Raw genomic sequence first — 21,854 nt, forward strand, 5'->3', positions numbered from 1 at the left:
ACGTGTTACTGTACATGATGATGAACTCATGTACTAAGGTCCCCCCCTTAAAAAAAAAAGTCCAAACCTGAAAAGGTTTCTCAGATACAGGCGAACTTATTGCTGCCGGGTATGGCCCCTGCAAAAGCATTCCTGAGTTTGGATGAACCCAGAGCAGCTCTGGCAAGTGTGGTGGAGTAGGCTATGGGGCATAGGCGTGGGGGGGTGGTGTTGAGGATGGTGGTAGGGCATGCACCTCGAGCTTGGGTGCACAGTCAGCCCTGCTCCCTCCCCAGCCTACCCTTGAGCCCCAAGTAGGGTGGGTGCAGGAAGAGTTTCTCCAAACTCTTCAGAAAAATAACCTTTCCAGACTGTTTACTACACTGTCCAGCTGCCCAGAAGGGTCCGACGTGTATCCTGCACTTGTCCCAGCTCTGCCTCCAGCTTTCCCCAACCCCTGATATGATGGGTTAAATTATTTTATCCCGACTCTGGAAAGTTCAACTGCGATCTAAAAAAATCAGAAGCGGTGAAGGTAAATTACACTCAAACCATCTACTTGCACTTGTTTTTGTTATAAGGCCTTCCTGTTGTATTTACATTGGGCTCAGGAACAGAGGCTTTAGGCCGGCAGGGAGCTCAGTTTCACTTCTGGGTATGTCAAGGCCTACCATTTTGCCGTCAGGTTTTGAAGGAAAGTTCTAATGTTTTTGTCAGAGACCTAACTTCCAGTAACTCCTCAAAAACTATATCACCCCCCCCCCCGCCCGCCCCCTGCAGCCCAGGTCTGGAAACTACTTGGTTAGTAGCTGTCCCGGAAGCAGTACGTGAGAGCGCGCAATGTTTGCTGCACCTGCGGACCAGGGAGAGCCTCTCCGAGCCTGTAGGAACATTTGCACTGAGCTTCCCGCCCTTGAAGGGAAGCTATCCCCAAATTCCCCAGCCTCCCTTCCGCACCTGACCATGCGGGGCCAAGGGAGACTGGCATCTCCAAGCCTAGGAAAGTGGAGGCGCTGGGGACTAGTTCGGTCCCTGGCTCCCAGACAAGGCCCAAACGCTCGCACCCTGCGAGACCAGGGCTGTGGCGCTCCAGAAGCGGGAAGGGGGGAAGAGGGTGGAAGCGCGGAAACCTAGCACATAGCCAAGAGCAAGAAACTAGGGGTCTCCATCGGTGGCTAGGGTGAAGGTGGCCAGGCTGTGCGTGTCGCCTGAGCCACGGCCGGAGCCCAGGAGCTAGGCGCACGGGTGAGCGAGACAGCTGCTGCCGCCGCCAAGAAGCCAGGCAGGCAACGAAGAGCCCCTAGTAGCTGGAGCACGTGAAGGGGTTGGCAGCGCTCAGGAAGAGGAGGGGGTGGAAGTGAGCTGGAGGCCCCGGGCAAGCCCAGGACTACCGGGTTGTGTACTTAAGTCGTGTGCTGGGACTTTTCTCTCCCTGGAGCTCCGGTGGGGGGAGGAGGAGGGGCCACCCGCTCCGCCTCCTTTTTGCAACGTTGACGCAATCTATAAATACTGGAACAAAAGGACCAACTTCCTCGGAGCTTTGCTGAAACTGCACACACACACACACACACACACACACAATTAAGCTGGGGGTTTCCTGGTCCCTAGTTGATGGAGTTGAGAGCCTGCTGTCGGGGGAGGGGGTGGGCTCGGTGGGTCCTCGACGCCGAGTGGGGACACCTAGATGAGGCACAGGAGCAGCCGCGCCACTCTGCGCGAACCCAGGGCCCAGTCCCTGTGCGAGGGCTTGAGAGCTCGCCCTGACCCGGGGGTCTTCCTCCTTCATCGTTGACAGGTCAGTCCTACCGCCCCTTTCTGCACTGCTTTCTTTTCCCTCCCCAATCTCTACATTAGAAGGGAACAGAGGAGGGGGGTAGAATGGGGCACAGCAGCGACTGCCACAAAATCTGTAATCTTCAGAATCCACGGTGGGCTGGCCTGGAGGGCTCAAGTTGGCAGTCTGCAACTGTCCTCCAGTCATACAGCCAGGGCCCGCGCCGCCACAGGAGTAGAAACCAGGCAGGACTAGAGTGCACCGCCCAAGTGGCGGAGAGAGCGGAGGCGGGAATGCCATTTGGGCGCAGGACCAGAGGTTGAGGTCTGGGGTGGGTCCCTGGCTTCCACTCACTCATGGGAGCCCACCCCTGGCGAAGACGTGCTAGGGACTCGTTCCCTCCCAGCTCATATCTGGCTGATCCTAAGGCTGTGGTGTCAAGGCTGAGCTGAAAATCGCTCCTGCTGCAGACCTGCACACACTGGATTCTGTGTCTGCGCGCCCAGAGCGCCATGAATTAGAGGGCTAGGTGGAGGAAGGGGACATTCTCCTCCAGCAGCCCAGGACCTGAGCTCCACAACTCCCCACACAGCCGTTGTGGTTACGTAGGACGCGGGGCGGCGGGGGTGGGGGGGCGGAGCTGGCGCTGTTGACAGCCTTGCTGGAGGTGGAAGCAAAATGTCAAAATTGGGGATAAGAGACTAGGGAGAAGTGGGAGTTGGAGATAAAGGAGGGAGAGTGCGGATTCGCAGGATTTGGTAGGGAGTAAGGGGCGGGGGAGGAGGAGCAGGAGAAGGAGGGGGCGGAGGGCTTGGGCCTTGTGAGGAGCAGCCGCCCTTGCTACTGGCTGACAGTAGCAGTGACGTCAACGCCCCCTGGCTGCAGGGGGTGGCACTTGTGTTTCCTCCCCCATCTGTATTCCCTAGACCCCAGTACCCGCAACAGAGCGTTTGCCAGGTGTGGAGTGTGCGGAGAGTTCACTGAGGTTTCTTTAGCAGTCCTAGCCCCATATTCTTCCCCAGCTGCCCCGAGTTCTTTGCGCGAGTCACGAGCAGCCTTAGTCTCTGGCTCACCAAGCTCCATTTTGTGAGCCGTGCTGGGCCGAGGTTGGTGCTGGCCCCCACAAAGCTGCCAGCTCCAGAGGGGCTGGAGCGGCCTGGGACCAGTTGAGGCCGAGTTCAGCGGCGTCCCGAGAGCGCCATCCTTGCTCCGGAAGAATCAGTGGTCTTGCCTGCTTCCCGAGACACTGGGTCGTGGGGCACCGCTCAGCTGAGCGGGCCTAGGGCCCAGCGCCGCGGGCAAGTGGCAGGAGCTTGTCACCATTCCAGGGGACGGGATTCCAGAAGTCGTTATAAGCTGTTTGGGGAAACAAAGGAGTTTGATGACTCAGCACGGTGAGCGCTATTTACAAGTTGATGTGTTAATAGCAAAGAAATACACTTCAAACATGCTCAGCCCCAAAAAGTAAAGGGCTGCGTTGGAGGCAACAATTAAAAGACTTTTTTGAAAAAGAAACGGTTTAACTGTGAGATCCTGTGCTGTAAGAAATTAGCACACTAGTCAGAACAGGGTTTATCTTAAAAAGTTGGAACATCTTCCAAGGTAATTTTAGGGACACATTATGATAGTAGACTACTCTTTTTTGGATGGCGTTGAGGTGCACCAGGAACAATAATTCAGATAAATTACCTCCTAATGGATCTATGAATATCAGAACTGCTTTTATTAATTACAAGATTTATTAAATACCTAACACCTATGGTGGCTAGATATAAAGTCGTTTGATGTTGAAAATTCCTACACAATATTCTGTAATAGGAAGGTGTGTGTGAGATTTATTATCAAAAATCTGCTGGCAACTATAAATTACTCATTTACACCCAATTTCTCCCTCCCAAGGAAGCACTACAAAAATGTATAATACAGCTTGGAGTTCAGTTTGGAAATCCAGGAGGTAGATGCTAAGAGAAAGAGCAATTGGTAGGCTGGCTTCAGGGAGGCAAGAATTGACACCCGTTTGCTTAGCCTTCACAGCTGTATGTAGGTAGTGTGACCTGAGATATTCCTTGAAAAGAAAGAAGGTGGCTTCTTAGATGATAAAAATTAGGCCAGCTAAGAAGGAAAGGGCTTCCCAAGCTGAGAAACAAAGCAGCAGGTACAAAGGCCTGCAGTGAAGAATTAAGGCAAGATAAATATGGGTGGTTGATGTAGAGGGTGAAAAGGGGCTTAGAAAGGAAGCTGGAAGGATGGGGCTAGTCAGGGTATGCAAGGCCTTGTATTCTATGCTGAGGAGTTTGGACTTTAGCCTGATACCTACACATTTTTAACCTTTTGGGGTACACATACCCTTTTGAGAACCTATGGAAAGCAATATGCCATGCTACAGTTTTGCATACAATTTCAAAGGGTTTACTGTGTTTTGTGAGTAAATGACTATTGTGCCTCAGGATTAAAAGTTATAGCAGCAGATTTTCAACCAGTGTGCCACAGGAATTTCTAAAACGTGCATACCTGACTGTTTAATCGGTGGCACTGACCTCTTTTCCCTTAAATTGTCAAATAAAAAATGACAGCAGCCAACACAAGAGCTGTCAAATGAATCACATTTATGTGAATGAATCAAAATTATACCTATTTTTTATGAGATGAACAAAAAATATATTTTTGGTGTGCCACAGAATTTTGGTAATTAGTTGATGTGTGCCGTGAGATGAACAAGGTTGAAAATCACTGACCTATAGGAAAGGGAAAACCATGAAAAGATTATTCTTAATGAAAAGCATGGTTAGGTGTGAAAAGATTACAGGTCTCTGAAAAGATTACACTGGCTGGGGTTCTGGTGATGGACTGTAAAACAGCCCCTGATCTAAGAATTGACTAGGACCTTTCCTGTGTACCAAGTGGCAGTGAGGATAGAGAAAAGAGGGGTTTAAGAAAAGTAATGAAAAAGATTCAAGGGAATGGGAAACTGATTGGCTGTGTGGGGCAAGGGAGTCCCAGGTTTCTGGTCCAGGATGTGGACTGAACAGAGAAGCGGGCCTGAAGTCCTGAAGGAGGCACTGTGTTTTGTCCCTGTGGAATTTGAGGTATCAGGGAATTATCCCAGGAGGTTTGGAAAGAAAGGTCTGGCTCTTTGGAGTCATTGAATTGTAAGTAGTAGCTAAAGCCACAGGAGAGGATAAGTGGACCAGAGAGTGTGTTAAGTGAGATGGCTTCTGAGAAGAGAACCTTGGGGACCCATCCACATTTAGGGAAAGGGGAGGAGCTAGATGAACCTTCTAAGGATAGGGATGAGTAACTAAAGATGCCTTGGTGTCCCTAGTTCATAACTTTGATTAGTAAATCCTGTTTCCTTGATAAGGAATGAATATATTTCCTTGTTTGGTCCTTTTATAGCATTGAAAAGGCCAGATATTCTTGCAATGAAAAAGGAAATACCTTTTGAAAGATTCTGATTCAGAAAGGGGGGAGTACAAACTCCCCCCCCCCCTTTTTTTTGAAACTAGGATTACTTAGGGGAGAGGAAAAGGAGAAGTGTAGGGAAGCAAGCTTTCTCTTTTTCTTGCTCAGCCACTAAGCTTTCAAGGAAAAGGAGTTCAGACTGGGTCCTCATGGTGGTGTTTGTTTTTTTTGTTTGTTTGTTTTGTTCCTAAATGTCACTTCAAAGCCATATTTAATCACCAACAATTAGTACTAAGATTTACAACAATTAGGTGCTAAGATTTCAGTCTGGCTAAGGAAACAAGGAAAAGTGGAGGGAAAGGGTTTTTCTTTTGCTTCCTCCATCTCCTACCTACTTGTTACAGCTAACTGAGCTACAGATTAATTGGAAGCAGGGACTCACAAATGTAACAAACCACTCCAGAACTTAGTGGATTCAAGATAACATTACTTTTACTCATGATTATGAAACTTGGGTAAGGCTTTGTAGGGACAACTTGCTTCTCATCCACTTGGCCTCAGCTGATACAGCTCATAGGCTGGAGGCTGGTGTCAACAGCTAAAGGCTGTTTACTTGCATGTGTAGGGATGAGAACCCATGAAAGGCTGGGACTTTAGCTGTGGCTATAAACCAGAACACCTACACTTGGCCTTCTCTTGAGGTCTGGGTTTACCCACAGCAGGGTTGCTGGGTTCCAGGATCCCAAAACTGGGAGCCAAGTGAAACTGTATTACCTTTTATGACCTACTCTTAGAAGTCATGTAGCATCATCTCCATCAGACTCTATTCATTAGAGGCAAATCACTAATGTCATACATATTCTAGAAAGGGGAATTATACTCTACCTTTTAATAGAAGGAGTATCAAAGAATTACTTTGTTTAAAATCACCACACATATTAATTTCAAATAAAACAATTTATAAACAATGTCTTATATAGAAAAGATGCTTAAATATAAGAAGTCGAATAAACATCCTCTTTTTGACATTAGAATGAAATATAAAAACCCAAACATTTCATTGTAATGGCAAAGCTAATCCCAAGCCAATCTGAGTAGGCAGTTTGTCTCATAATCTTTTTGCCCTTCTCCATTATGACCATTCCCTCCCATCCAGGTCATTCTTCCTGAACACAGACACCTCTCTCTTCCAAACTAGGTAGGACCCTCACAATGACTATACTTCCAGGGCAATAATTGGGTCCTAAAAGCTTTTTCTTTTCCCTGCTTAAAATGTTCCTGACTTTGTAGCTCACTTGGTCAATAGCAAGGCCATCACTTCTCAAATTTAAAAAACAAAAATGCTATGGAGATTATACCAATAAATAATTTTATAGTAAATTCATGTTATATAATTAAAACAAAATGACATTTCTAAAATAGGACTATAGTGTTTATAGATGTCAGGATCTTGACTTAGACTTGTTTATTCATAAAACTCAATGATTCCAAAAGGATGATTGAGATTTTAGGTAGTTTATTAGAATTTGCATGTTTCCTTTAATGTGATATAACACTTACTACAATACAAAATTTAAATGACTCCTCTCCCACTTTTACAATGCACATTGCATTATTTTTCTTTAAAACCAGTACACATAGTTTTTGAAGTAGCATGTTTTTAAAAAATAGTTATTTGGTAAATGAACTCGAGTTCTCTAAGGAACTGAAAATACACATACTTCCTTTCCTTGAGTAATCAAGAATAAACAATCTTTTCTGCTAACCTAGTGCTTTTTAAAAATTCTTCTAAAACTGACATAATTTATCTTAGAAAGACTTAGAGAAAAAAATAGTGCCTAGGGCATTTTAATAATTCATATTCTCCTAAAGGCTGTCTAATACTTCTATATAATTTACTAATTTTTCCTAATTATTTATAGTTATATTGAGTCAAAATTACACTGTTAATTTATAGAATATAGGTTTTAAAATCAGTATATCTAAATAATAAGTGCACATTTATGAATTCTTTAATTTTTGTGTGTATTTATTAATGGTTTTTGAAGTAGCATACTTTTAAAAAATAAAATGAATTAAGTATATCTTTGTTTTTAAAATTTCTTATTAGCAACAATAAAAAAATTGACACAGTGTTCATGTTGAACTAACAGATTTTGTTATCATGTCAGACTTTGTTACCAGGCCAAAACTGTTCCTAATTGTGACTTCACAGCTACCATGGAAGCAGCCCAAAGGAGCTTAAGTAAACACTTTTAAATTATGTAATGCAGTTACGAAGGAGGAACAACCTTAACCAAAATATGCCAGATAGTGTTACAGATGCTATTTTTCTGGTATGCCAGAATGCTTATCACCCTATCTATACAACAATTTCATAGTAATGATAACATGAAAGAAAATTGAAAGTGAACCAGTCTGTTTCTAGGCATCTTGATGAAGTCAGGGTTGAAGATGTTTTTCTTAACCTTATAAACTAAGCATTTAGATTGCTGGGGGAGAGGGATGCAAGTGGACTAAATGGTAATGGAAAAAATGGAATAAAGATTCTATATTAAAAAAATAATAAACTAAGAATTTAGAAGCAATTTAGAAAGTCCTTTAGTGAAAATTGCACAGTAAGCAATAAACTCAATATGATTTCAATAAAGAAATAAATTTAATAAATAAAATATATTGCCAGCTGATAATATTAGTAGCCTGTCTATTACATTAAGAACTAAAACAATCTTATTTTTATTAAGTAAAATAATTTGTATTTTTATATTGTTTTCTTCACCTTCCTATGTGTTCAAAATATAATTTATTTTGAAAGAAATGTTGCAAAAGCTAATAGAAATACATTACTTCAACATCTGGGCAAGGCTCTAGGCTAAGAGAAGACAAATAATTATAAGTTCTTGAGGTAGTAAAGTTATTAATATGTTTATATGAGGAACATTCAACTTTACCAAATTGAATTACAGAAGGAATCTCCCATTCTGATTCGCAAAGATTGAAATTGAGTGATAATAACCAATATTGCTAAAAATGCAATTAAATTTACAATATCATCAATTATTACCTTTCAGGGATCTAAAAAAAATGTCTAAATCTTAGATACGGTAGTTCCACTTCTAAGAACCAGTCTTAAGGAAATAATCAAATATGAAGTCAAACAACATAAATATTCAACAGAAAAGGAGTGGTAAATAAACCAAGGTATATCAATCTAATGGAATGTCATGCAACCACTAAAAATATCTAATGCCACTGAGAAATATTTAATTTAATGTACAATTAAATTTTTTTAGGTTATATAGCAATTTTTCCTCACTTATCTAAAATTACATTTATTAATACACAAAGAAAGAGGGTGGGAAAAATAAACCAAGTGTGTAATGTCATGTAATTTTTACCTTCTTTTTTCATGTTTTCTAAAATAAGTACATACTATTTTAACAATCAGAAAAAATCATTAAACTTCTGGCTAAGATGGAAGTGTAGGTAGATACATTCTGCCTCCAAAAACAACCAGAAAATCAAACTGTATAGAAGTCTGATAACCAAGGAGTTAAAAAAGAAACATTCACCCAGAGTGGTAGGAGGGGCAAAGATGGGGAGCAGGGGTGGAGAGGATAGGTGGCAAGATGGCAGCTGGAAGAGTGGTAGGGGGCAGCAGCTGATGGACTGGGGTGGTTAAGGTGGAGGCTAGAGGAGTGGGTGGTTCCACATTAATGTGGGGAAAAACCAGAGGAACAACTGGGGATCCTGCGTGCAACCCAGGATCCCAATGAGGGAAAAGAAACCCTCAAAACCTCTGGCAGAAAAAATCTGTGGGGGTTCTGGTGGCAAAAGAAACTCCAAGCCTCACAGGAGCATTCATTGAACAAACTCACAGGGTCCTAGAATGTAGAAAAACCTTCCCACCCAGGAATCAGCACCAGAAGAGCTAAATTTGCTTGTGGGTAGCATGGGAAGTAACTGAAAGTCAGCCAAGAACCGAGCAAGTGGCATTGTTCCCTCTCTGACCCCTCCACTACATGCAGCACCACAATACAGCAGTAAAGGGGGTTACCCCACCCTGGAAAATACCTAAGGCTCTGCCCCTTACAATGAACAGGTGTGCTGAGACAGAAATATGGCACAAATGAAAGAACAGATCAAAATTCCAAAAATAGAACTAAGTGATGAAGAGATAGCCAACCTATCAGATACACTGTTTAAAACACTAGTAATCAGGATGGTCACAGAAATGGTTGACTATGGTTGCAAAATAGAGGAAAAAGTGAAGGCAAGGCAAAATGAAATAAAGGAAAATGTACAGGGAACCAACAGTGACAAGAAGGAAACCAGGATTCAAAGCAATGATTCGGAGCAGGAGGAAGAAATAAACATTCAACCGGAGCAGAATGAATTTTAAAAAATAAATAAATAAATGAAGAAAGGCTTTGGAGCCTCTGGGACAACTTTAAACGTTCCAACATCTGAATCATAGGGATGCCAGAAGGGAAGGGATATCCAGAAATTGAAAACTTATTTGAAAACTTAATGAAAGAGAACTTGCCCAATCTGGCAAAGGAAATAGACTTCCAGGAAGTTCAGGAAGCTCAGAGAGTCCCAAAAAAGTTGGACTCAAAGAAACACATGCAAGTCCACAAAATAATTACATTACAAGATTAAAGATAAGAAGAGAATCTTAAAAGCAACAAGAGATAAGGAGACAGTTACCTACAAAGGAGTTGTTATAAGACCATCAGCTGATTCTCAAAAGAAAACTTAGGCAAGAAGGGGCTGGAAAGAAGTATTCCAGGTCATGAAAGGCAAGGATCTATATCCAAGATTATTCTATGCAGTAAAGCTATCCTCTAGAATGGAAGAGTAGATAAAGTGCTTCCCAGATAAGGTCAAGTTAAAGGAGTTCATCATCACCAAGCCCTTATTTTATGAAATGCTATAGGGACTTAGAAAAAGAAGAAGATCAAAAATACTAACAGTAAAATGACAACAAACTCACAACTATCAACAACTGAAGCTAAATCAAAACCAAAAACAAACTAAGGAAACAACTAGAATAGGAGTAGAATCACAGAAATGGAGATCACATGGAGGGTGATCAGCAGGGAGTGGTAGAGGAGAGAACGGGGAAAAAGTTATAGGGAATAAGAAGCATGAATGGTAGGTGCAAAATGGGGGGCGGTTAAGAATAGTATAGGATATGTAAAAGCCAAAGAACTTAAATTTATGGCCCATGGACATGAACTAGGGGAATGAGGAATGCTGATAGGAGGGGAGATTACAGGGCAGAGGGAAATAAAGGGGAGAAAAAATGGGACAACTATAATAGCATAATCAATAAAATATACTTAAAAAGAAAAAAAGAAAAGAAAAACATGTAAATCCTAAATATGTAAATCTAATGACATATATTTACATTCTTACAACCTAAAATATTGAATAAAGTAACCTATTAGTCACTGTTCATAATTATATTTTCATTTTGCACACTTATAATAATATCTGCCAGTGAATAGTTTCTGCTTTGTAAAATTAAATTAGATAAGGTATAGGCAAGTACAGAGTATTATGTGAAAGGTATATAATTTGAAGGGTAATGTTTGGTGGCAAAGTTGATTTTCAGAAAATTTGGTAGTCAAAATCCAACTGCAGATAACTGTTATGGCTAGATCTATGTTATAAGTTTTATAAATAGCATTTAAAATTTTTTATTCTTAATTGTGGTAAAACATATAATTTACCATTTTACTCATTTTAAAATGTATAGTTCAGTAGTGTTCAGTATATTCACACTGTTGTGTATGATAGTATTTTAAGGATAATATCTTTATTGGTTTTATACTAACAATATATGTTCATTTTTAAATGATTCAAAAATATAGAAAGTTACAGAAAAGTTTTTAAATCTCAGCAGATCCCAGATTTTACCATCAGTATTAAATGAATTTCATGGTAGGCATATTTCTGTACATTTACAAAAATAAGATAATCTTATTTAAGACAACAACATGCACACTAATTTTAAATAATAAAGTACTAAATTTAAATTTAAATTTTGGCCCTGGCTGGTGTGGCTCAGTGGAGCTTTGTCCAGTGAAGGGAAGGGTCGCTGGTTTAATTCCCAGTCAGGGCTCAGGCCTGGGTTGCAGGCCAGGTTCCCACTATGCGGTGTGTGAGAGACAGCCCCATATTGGTGTTTCTCTCCCTCTCTTTCTCCCTCCCTTCCCCTCTGTCTAAAAATAAATAAATATGTGGCTGATATGGCTCAGTACATTGAATGAAGGCCTGTGAACCAAAGGTTCAATGGTTGGATTCCCAGTCAGAGCACATGCCTAGGTTGGATTCCCAGTCAGAGCACGTGCCCAGTCAGAGCACCTAGGTAGTGGGTGTGTGAGAGACAATCACACATTGATGTTTCTCTCCCTCTCTTTCTATTTCCCTTTGTCTCTAAAAATAAATAAATTAAAATCTAAAAAAATAAATAAATAAAAATAAAATAAAATGTTTAAAAAATAACTTTAAATTTGGTAGTAGCAAGTTCAGCTGAAGGAATTGCTGGACTTTTAAAAATATTTCTTTGTCACGAAAGATCTTATTTCCTAAAATATCCAAAGTTTGAAAAAGTGTAAGTTTGGAGACTATTTTTATATGTATGTTTCAAGTGTATACATGCCAATAGCCTCTGAGACAAAAAAAAATGTGCTTTTATTGGTTATGTCACTATTTTTACAAAGTCAAGATATTAGTGTTCATTTCTATTTTGTAACCATTATTCCTTTGGTCTTTTGGTCTTAGTCTGTATTTTAAAATCCAATACTCATGACATGCCTTGATCCCCCAAATCCCTAGTTATTAATTTTCATTCATCACTTAGTTACCCATCTTTCACTAAGTAGTTTCTTTTTTCTAAATACAGACTCATGGATGCTGTTTGACTTTTGTGTTAATTCTTGAATGACATGTATTTAGATAAAATACTTTGGGGTCATCCTGGCTTTGCTTAAACTATGCAGATATTTTTTCCTTGTTTTCCAGCTTTGAATACTGCTTAAAGGAAGTCTACAGCCAATATGACTTCCTCCCTCTTTAAGTTTTTCATTTTCTGTTTAGAGGTATGAAAATTTGTTCCTTCATTCTTTATTATTAATAACTTCATCATGAGATGCCTTGACATTGAATATTGTCTGTTTTTCTTTGAAATATTATACTAAAGATTCAGTTCTTTCATTATTTTGTGGAATTTTTCTTTTATTAGATCTTTAAGTGATTTTTTCTTTTTTTTTTCAAGATTTTATTTATTTATTTTTAGACATAGAGAAAGGGAGGGAGAAAGAGAGGGAGAGAAACATCAGTGTGTGGTTGCTTCTCACCCACTTCCCCACTGGGGACCTGGCCTGCAACCCAGGCATGTGCCCTGATGGGGAATCAAACTGGTGACCCTTTGGTTTGCAGGCTGGTGCCCAGTCCACTGAGCCACACCAGCCACGGATTTTTTCTTATAAATTTATTATATCATGTACTCAGGGAGATGAATCTGGTATATTATGTTGCCTTTGTCTCATGGTCTTATTGTCTTCTTTGCAATTATTTAGGTCTACCTTTCTTTTGTATTGACTTCAATGTGATTTATTAAATTCATGTGTCAGTGAGAATTTACTAAGTGCCAACAAAAGTGGTAAATAAGATCACATCCCTGCTTTTATGAAGCTGTGAAGCTTTTAGTTGAGGCTGTGGGAGGAAGAAATAAACAAACTTATAATATCTGGTAGTAATGATAATAACAAACCCAAGTAAGGAACAGTAGAGGAAGGAATTGTGCATGTTAGATAGAGCAGTGAAAGCAGACTTCTCTATGATGATATTTAAGAAAGAGACTGAATAATGTAAAGCAGTCAGCTAGGAGACCTAGGTAATCAAGACGTGGAGAAGGGCAAGTACATAGGCCCTGCAGTAGGAAGATAGTATGTCTAATGCAAAATAATTAGAACAAATGAGTAAACAGAAGGTGGTGAAAGGTAACACTAGAGAATTGGATAGGGCAGGTCAAAATAGGAGTTGTTCGCCCTACAAAGAGGTTCAAATTTTGCTCTAAGTATGATGAAAACAAGTGCTTCAGAGTAGTTACTCTGGCTACTACTAAATATTTCAACAGCAATAAATTGAGTACAGTAGTCTCCACTTATTGGGGGGAATACATTTCAAGACCACAAGTAGGTGCTCCAAATCATACATAATACTAAATCCTATACATACTAGTTTCTTACTCTAAGTACTTTAAGCTATAGTAAAGCTTAATTTGTAAATTGAGCACAGTAAGAGATAAAAAAATAACTAATAATAACATAGGACATACAGAGGGCCCAGAGACAATGAAAAGATGTTCAGCATCACCAGCCATCAATGAGATGCAAATTAAAACCACAAGGAGATACCACTTCACACCAGTCACAATGGCCATCATAAACAAAGCAACAAACAAGTGTTGGAGAGGATGTGGAGAGAAGGAAACCCTAGTGCACTGTTGGGGAGAATGAAAACTTGTGCAGCCACTGTGTAAAACAGTATGGAATTTCCTCAGAAAACTAAAAATGGAACTGCATTTTGACCCAGCAATTTCCCTGCTGGGATTATATCCTAAGAACCCTGTAACACCAACCCAAAAGAACCTGTACACCCCAATGTTCATAGCAGCACAATGCACAATAGCCCAGTTGTAGAAGCATCCTAAGTGTCCATCAGTAAATGAATGCATCAAAAAACTATGGTACATTTACACAATGGAATACTATGCAGCAGGGGGAAAGAAGGAGCTCCTACCCTTTGCAACAGCATGGATGGAACTGGAGAGCATTATGCTAAGTGAAATAAGCCAAGCAGTGAGGGGCAAATACCATATGATCTCACCTTTAACTGGAACCTAATCAACAAAAGCAAAAAAGCAAGCAAAATGAACTAGAGACATTGAAATTACAATAATCATTTGATTATTACAATAATCCTCCCCAGAGGGGAGCGTGGAGGGGATAATGGGAGGAAGGGTTTTCAGGAACAAGTACAAAGGACACATGGACAAAACCAAGGGGGAAGCAAGGGAGGGAGGTGGGTTTGGCTGGGGTGGGGGTTGGGGTTTAGTGGGTGGTGAATGCAGGCAACTGTAATTGAACAGCAATAAAATAATTAACAACAAAAGAACTAACAAGTTTAGCAAGATTGCAGGATACATGATAAATATACAACAATCATCTATATTTCTACATTCTGGTAACAAACAAATGGAAATACAAAAAGCATATAGCATTGCAATAGCATAAAATATGAAATAAGAATAAATCTGGCAAAAGGCATGGGAGATCTCTACACTGAAAACTGAAAATATTGCTGAGAGGAATTAAAGATGACAAATTGGAGAGACATATCTGACTAATGGATTCATATTATTAAGATGTAAGTTCTCCCAAAATTGACCTACAGGTTAAAAAGAAATCAAGCTGATTCTAAAAGTCATAAAGAAATGCAAAAATACAGAATATCTGAAACAGCTAGCTGAGCCATCAAATGTGGATGGCTGACTCTACCTAATTTTAAGACATATAAATCTACAGTAATCAAAATAGATAGAGTGTATTAGTATAAGATAGACAAGTTGATAAATGCAACAGAATGAGTCCAGAAATGGACCCACACTCATAAAGGCAACTGATTTTTGACAAAGTGCAAAGGTAATTCAGTGAAGAAAGAATAGATATTTTCCAATACATGGTGCTTGGAAGAACTGGATATCTATATACCAAACTTAATTCAAAATTGATCACAGACCTAAATGTAAAACCTAAAGTTACAACTTACAGAAGAAACCAAGAAAATTTTTGTGACTCTGAGTTAGACAAAGATTTTTTAGATGTGATACCAAAAGCACAATTTATAAATGTAAAGTTGATTAACTGGCCAATCAAATTTCACAAACTTCTAATCTTCAAAAGACATTGCTAAAAAAAAGAACAAACCATGGACAGGGAGAAATATTTGTGAAGCATATGTTGAAGGATTTGTATCAAGAAAATAAACTCTCAAGACTGAACAATGAGAAATCAAAAGTCTTAATTAGAAAATGGACAAAAGACTTGAAGAGTCGCTTCAGCAAGAAGATACCTTGATAGCAAATAAGCGCAAAAAAAGACACTCAACTTTATTAATCTCACTAGCCTTTAGGGAAACACAAAGACCACGATGGAACAACTGGTTATCTGTATACAAAATAAAATGTAATACGGCCTTGGCCTGGTGTCTCAGGTGGTTAGAGCATTGTCCTGATAGGCCAAGGTTGTGGGTTTGATACCCAGTTAGGGAACATACAAGAATGCATTCAACCAATGAAGGCATAAATAAGTGGAACAACAAATCGATGATTCTCCCTCTCCCTTCCTCTCCCAAACATCAATAAAAAATTTCTTAAATGTGTACACAGCTATTAGAACAGCTAAAATAAAAAGTGGTGTTGAAGATGTAGAAGAATTGGAACTCTGATACACTTGTGGTAGGAATGTAAAATGATACAGTCAGTTTGGAAAATAGTCTGTTGATTTCTTTTAAAAGTTAAACATACAACACATGATCCAGCCATTACAGTCTAGATATTTTCCCAAGAAAGCATTTGTTCTTATAAAGATGTGTACATGAATGTTTGTAGTAGCTTTATTTTTGACAGTCTCAAACCAGAAGCAACTCAAATGTGCATCAACAGGTGAATGGATAAATTGTGATACAATAAAATACTATCAGCAACAAAAGGGAATGAATTATTGTTACATGCAATAAGATGGATGAGTCTCAAAATAATATTCTGAGTGAAGAGACAAAAAGTCGAGAACATACCACACAATTCCACATATATGCCAGGGGGAACCCATAAAAACCTGGAATTATCTTCTGTAGGGCAGGCCCCATGCATGTAGTACAGGACTCCCCTGCTAGGTGAGTGCTCTAGGAACTGATTTGTGGATGCATACAGCTGGCATTGTTGTGAGAGGCTGTATTCAGCTTCAGTGAAATTTTTTTTGAAGATTTGACGTGTTTGCCCATTTCATGATGGGTGATTTATGAGTGTACCTACCCACACAGCAGTGTGTGTTCAGCAGTGTTTGACCAAAAACAGCATGACCCCAGTGCTCCACCCTCCCTATTCACCTAATCTCACCCCCAAGTGACTTTGTTTTGTTTCCCAAATGAAAAAAAGTCCTCAAAGAGAAACATTTTGCTGATGTAGAAGAGGTGAAACAAAAAATGGCAGAAACACTAAAAGGCATCAAGGTTGATGAGTTCAGAAACTGTTTTGAGCAGTGAAAAAGAGTCTCGATAGGTGTATTGCATCAAATCGAGAGTACTTTGAAGGTGACTGAAGTTTAAACATGTAAGAATAAATACACAGTTTTTAATAACTAAATTCTTGGGCTTTTTGGGTTCCTCCCTCATAAAACCCTAGAAAATACAAGCTAACCTATAGGGACAAAAGATAGATCAGTGGTTGCCTGAGGAGAAATGTACAAGGAGGAAGGAATTATAAAGAGGCAAGGGTAATCCTTAGGGATGTTGGAGGTGTTCACTATGATGGTTTCATGGGTGTATGCATGTTAAAACATATCCATTGTACACTTCAAATACACATGTTAAGAGCTATCAGTTGTGTTAAGTACACATGTCAAGAGTTATCAATAAGCCTTAAATAAATGTGGCTTATTAAATGTCAGTTATACCTTAATAGAGCTTAATATATATATAAATATGTATATAGAAGAAGGAAAATAATTTCAATTGTAATATAAAAGGCAATTAATATTTCATTGGAACATACTAAGCAAGCACTGGATAGGTGCTTTAAATAAGGATTATAATGTAAACAAATATATCATTTTCTGTGTGCCAGGCACTGTTATGTGCACTTTATATATTATTTAATCCTCACAACTCCTTGAGGTGGGGACTAGTATTATGCTCAATTTACAAATGAGGAAATGGAGGCAAAAAGTCACACAACTTCTGAGTGAGGGAACTGAGATTTGAACGTGGGCAGTCTTGTTTTTCAGTAGATCTTATTGACACTCATAAAGCTACATAATTTTATTTACCATTTACAAATGAAAAGACTGCCTTGCAAAAGCAATATCTTTTTCAGTCACAGAATTTGTAAATAATATAGTCAAGATTTAAACCCAAATTTGTTTTACTCCAAAATATACATTCTACACTAGATTACCTCCATTTAGATTTGTAGTTACATAGCTGGGCTGAGGGATACTGTAATACTACTGATAACTAATAGCTCAGTCTTACCCACTTCAGTGTTACCCACTTCTCCTATATGCTTTTACTACTCATATGTTCTCTGGTATGTTTATTAGAGATTAGAATACACATAGAACCAATAAGCAGCTTATTGCTTTGTTGCAATTCCATTTTCAATATTCACAGTATAGCTATATCTTTTGAAACTAAGACATTGATATCAGGTTAGAAACTGATATATAGCTATATCTTTTGTAACTAAGAAATCGATATTGTGTTCCCTCCTACTTTGTTATACTATGCAGCAGAAGGAAAGAAGAAACTCCTACCCTTCATGACAGCATTTATGGAACTGGAGAGAATTATACTAAGTTAAATAAACCAGGCAGTGAAAGACAAGCACTATATGATCTCATGTACAAGTGGAACCTAATCAACAAAACAAACAAATGAGCAAAACAGAACCAGAGACTTGGAAATAAAGAACAGTGACCAGAGGGGAGGGGGAATGGGGATAACAGGGGAAAGGAGGTGAAGGGAAAGCCAAGGAATATGAACAGAGGACTCATGGGCACAGACAATGGTGGCGTTGACTGTAGAAGTCGGTGGGTACTGGGCAGGGGAGAGCAATGGGGGAAAAGAGGGGACAACTGTAGCTGAAAAACAATTAAAAAAAAATTGAGATAGACTTCCGGCCAAGATGGAGGCATAGGTAGACACACTGTGCCTCTTCGCACAACCAAAATAAGGACAACAACAATTTAGAAATAAAATAACAACCAGAACTGACAGAAAATTGAACTGTATGGGAAGTCCGACAACCAAGGAGTTAAAATAGGCACATTCATCCAGACCAGTAGGCAGAGGGCAGAGACGGCCGGCCGGGTGGAGAGGGGTTGCAGCACAAAAAGCGGTGGCACCGGGCATGCAAGGCACCCCGGGCACACAAGACGGCAGTGGGCAGACCCTGGGTGTGGGGTGGCAACGGGCAGACCCAGCAAGGTGGCAATTGTGAAGCGAGGCACTGTGCACCAGGAGGCTGGCTGACCAGGCAGTTCCACATTCATGCACAGATGAAGCAGGCAAAACGGGAGTGAGACAAACCGCTCAGCCCAGGGTCCCAGCGCTGGGAAATAAGGCCTTGAAACACCAATTGAAAACACTTGTGGGGGGTTGAGGCACAGGGAGAGACCCCCAGCCTCATGGGAGAGTTCGTTGGAGAGACCCACAGGGTCCTGGAATGTGCACAGGCCCACCCACAAGGGAATCAGCACTAGAAGGGCCCAGTTTGTTTGGGGGAAGCAGTGGAGGGGGCTGGGATCTGACAGAGAATGGAGCAGGCACCATTGTTCCACTGTTCCCTCTAGGACCCCACCCCCACATACAGCAGTGACTGGGTTGCCCTGCCCAGGTGAACACCTAAGGCTCCACCCCTCATACGTAAGTAACAGGCGAGATAAGACAAAAAAAATGGCCCAAATGGAAGAACAGATCAAAGCTCCATAGCAAATACAACTAAGCGACCAAGAGATAGCCAACCTATCAGATGCACAATTCAAAGCACTAGTGACCAGGATGCTCACAGAATTGGTTGAATTTGGTCACAAATTAGATGAAAAAATGAAGGCTATACTAAGTGAAATAAAGGAAAATGCGCAGGGAACCAACAGTGATGGGAAGGAAACCGGGACTCAAATCAATGCTATGGACCAGAAGAAAGAAATAAGCATTCAACCAGAACAGAATGAAGAAGCGAAAGTTCAAAAAAATGAGGAGAGGCTTAGGAACCTCCAGGACATCTATAAACATTCTAACATCCGAAGTATGGGGGTGTCAGAAGGAGAAGAACAACAGCAAGAAATTGAAAACTTATTTGAACAAATAATGAAGGAAAACTTCCCTTATCTGGCAAAAGAAATAGACTTCCAGGAAGTCCAGGAAGCCCACGGAGTCCCAAAGAAGTTGGAACCAAAGAGGAACACACCAAGGCACATCATTAAGTTACCCAAGATTAAAGACAAAGAGAGAATCCTAGAAGCAGCAAGAGATAAGGAGACAGTCGCCTACAAAGGAGTTCCCATAAGACTGTCAGCTGATTTCTCAAAAGACATCTTGCAGGCAAGAAGGGGCTGGAAAGAAGTATTCCAAGTCATAAAAGGCAAGGACCTACATCCAAGATTGCTCTATCCAGCAAAGCTTTCATTTAGAATGGAAGGGCAGATAAAGTGCTACTCGGATAAGGTCAAGTTAAAGGAGTTCATCATCACCAAGCCCTTATTTTATGAAATGTTAAAGGGACTTATCTAAGAAAAAAGAAGATAAAAAACATGTACAATAAAATGACAGCAAACTCACTATTATTAACAACCACACCTAAAACAAAACCAAACTAAGCAAACAACTAGAACAGGAACAGAACCACAGAAATGGAGAATCACATGGAGTGTTAGCAACAGGGGAGTGGGAGGAGGAGAGGGGGGAAAAGGTACAGAGAATGAGTAGCATAGATGGTAGTTAGAAAACAGACGGGAGGGCAAGAATAGCATGGGAAATGTAGAAGCTAAAGAACTTATGACACATGGACATTAACTGAAGGGGGAAATGTGGGTGGGAGAGGGTGTGCAGGGTGAAGGGGAATAAGAGGGGAGAAATGGGACAACTGTAATAGCATAATCAATAAAATATATTTAGAAAAGACAAGATGGGCCCTGACTGGCGTAGCTCAGTGGATTGCGCGCAGGCTGGGAACCAAAGTGTTGCCGGTTCTATTCCCAGTCTGGGCACATGCCTGGGTTGCAGGCCATGACTCCCAGCAACCGCACATTGATGTCTCTCTCTCTCTCTCTCTCTCTCTCTCTCTCTCTCTCCCTCCCTCCCTTCCCTCTCTAAAAATAAATAAATAAAATCTTAAAAAAAAAGGCAAGATGGGATACGGGGCACAAGTAGGTAACAGCTGGGATAGTTGATGCTTTATAAAGGAAGAGAGAGTATGTAAGAGTTGAGATGAAATTCATAGTATGGGAAACATGAGTTTCTCTAGTGACAACTTTTATTTAGCAAGAAACAAGAATTTGAAGTGAGATTAGGGGAGAGTAGGCAAAATCATCTTGGAAAACAGAAGAATGAGTTGACTAGAGGAACATGTTGGGATTGCCAGTCTCGTTTTGGTCAAAATTCACTTCCAGCCATATCTATTTCATTTCTTGCTGCCATACATTTATTTGTTTTTAAATAACTTTATTATTTTGTCCTTCATTTGGTTTAGGTTGTGGACATTTTCTGGCTACTTCTAGTAATTTTTTAAATGAATTTTTACTATTCTTTGTTTTGCCCACTTTGTGAAGTATTTGGGTAGGAACATTTTTGTGGTCTTCCTACACTACCCATCTTTATCTGAAAGTCTAGAAAAATGTTTTTATATAGATCATGCTTTCTATTTTTTTCAATTTACCCTATATATAGGAATATAATAGATAACAAGTCATAGTAGTATTATATGAGGAAGTATAAAAAAATCCCAGAATTATCTTCTGGAGGATGGGCCCCTTGTAGTACAGACTTTCCCCTCTAGGTGAGTGTTCTAAGAAACCATTTGTATGTGTGTGCCAGCTGGCATCCTTGTGAGAGGCAGAGACCTGCTTCAGGGATTTTTTTGAAGACTCAACACCTTTGCCCATTTCATGATGAGCACTTTACAAGCACACCTGCCTACAATGCAGTGTGTGTTCAGCAGTTTATGACCAAAAACAATATGACATCTGGGCTCCACCCTCCCTATTCACTCAGTCTTGTCCTGATCAACTTTATTTTGTTTTCCCAGATGAAAAAAGTCCTCAAAGGAAAACATTTTGCTGATGTAGAAGCAGTAAAACAAAACAAAAACAGCAGAAACCTTAAAAAGCATCAAAATTGACAAGTTCAAAAACTGTTTTGAGCAGTAAAAAAACAACTTGATATGCATATTGCATCAAATGGAGAGTATTTTGAAGGTGACTGAAATTTAAGCACCTAAGATTAAATACACAATATTTTAAAATTAAATTCCATTTTGAGGGGTCTCCCTTCATATATTATTATAATAGCCACCATTCAATGTTCTAAGCACTTTACATATATTATTTCTAAAACTTAAAACAGCACTACAGTCATTTCCACAAGAAACCTTTTTTTACTGGTGATGCTAGATCACAGAATGTAACATAAAGTTTACAACTGGTCAAAAGAAACAAAGTAAAAACAAATTGTTCTCATTTTGATTAGTAAAAAGTTAGCACTTAAGGGACTGTTCTTTAATAAAATTTTGTTGTTGTTGTTCGACTACAGTTGTCTCCATTTTCCCCCCACAACTCTCCCCAACCCCAGCCATCCCCACCTCCCACTCGAGATCCTACGTCCTTTGATGTTGTCCATTTGTCTTTTACAC

The 21,854-nt window shown here is 40.1% G+C and overlaps 1 long non-coding RNA gene across 1 annotated transcript in view; it reads right to left on the reverse strand.

The window, feature by feature from the left end:
* Window positions 1–1,790: 1,790 nt before the first annotated feature.
* Window positions 1,791–21,854, reverse strand: part of LOC123807787 — a 48,727-nt gene continuing 28,663 nt past the window's right edge. Inside the window, exon 4 of the long non-coding RNA XR_006783699.1 lies at window positions 1,791–3,109. This is a non-coding gene — a long non-coding RNA (uncharacterized LOC123807787). The remainder of the gene's footprint in view (window positions 3,110–21,854) is intronic.

Source organism: Phyllostomus hastatus, unplaced genomic scaffold (assembly GCF_019186645.2).
Source record: "Phyllostomus hastatus isolate PE091 unplaced genomic scaffold, TTU_PhHast_1.1 phas_scaffold_46, whole genome shotgun sequence".
NCBI classification, from domain to species: Eukaryota; Metazoa; Chordata; class Mammalia; order Chiroptera; family Phyllostomidae; genus Phyllostomus; species Phyllostomus hastatus.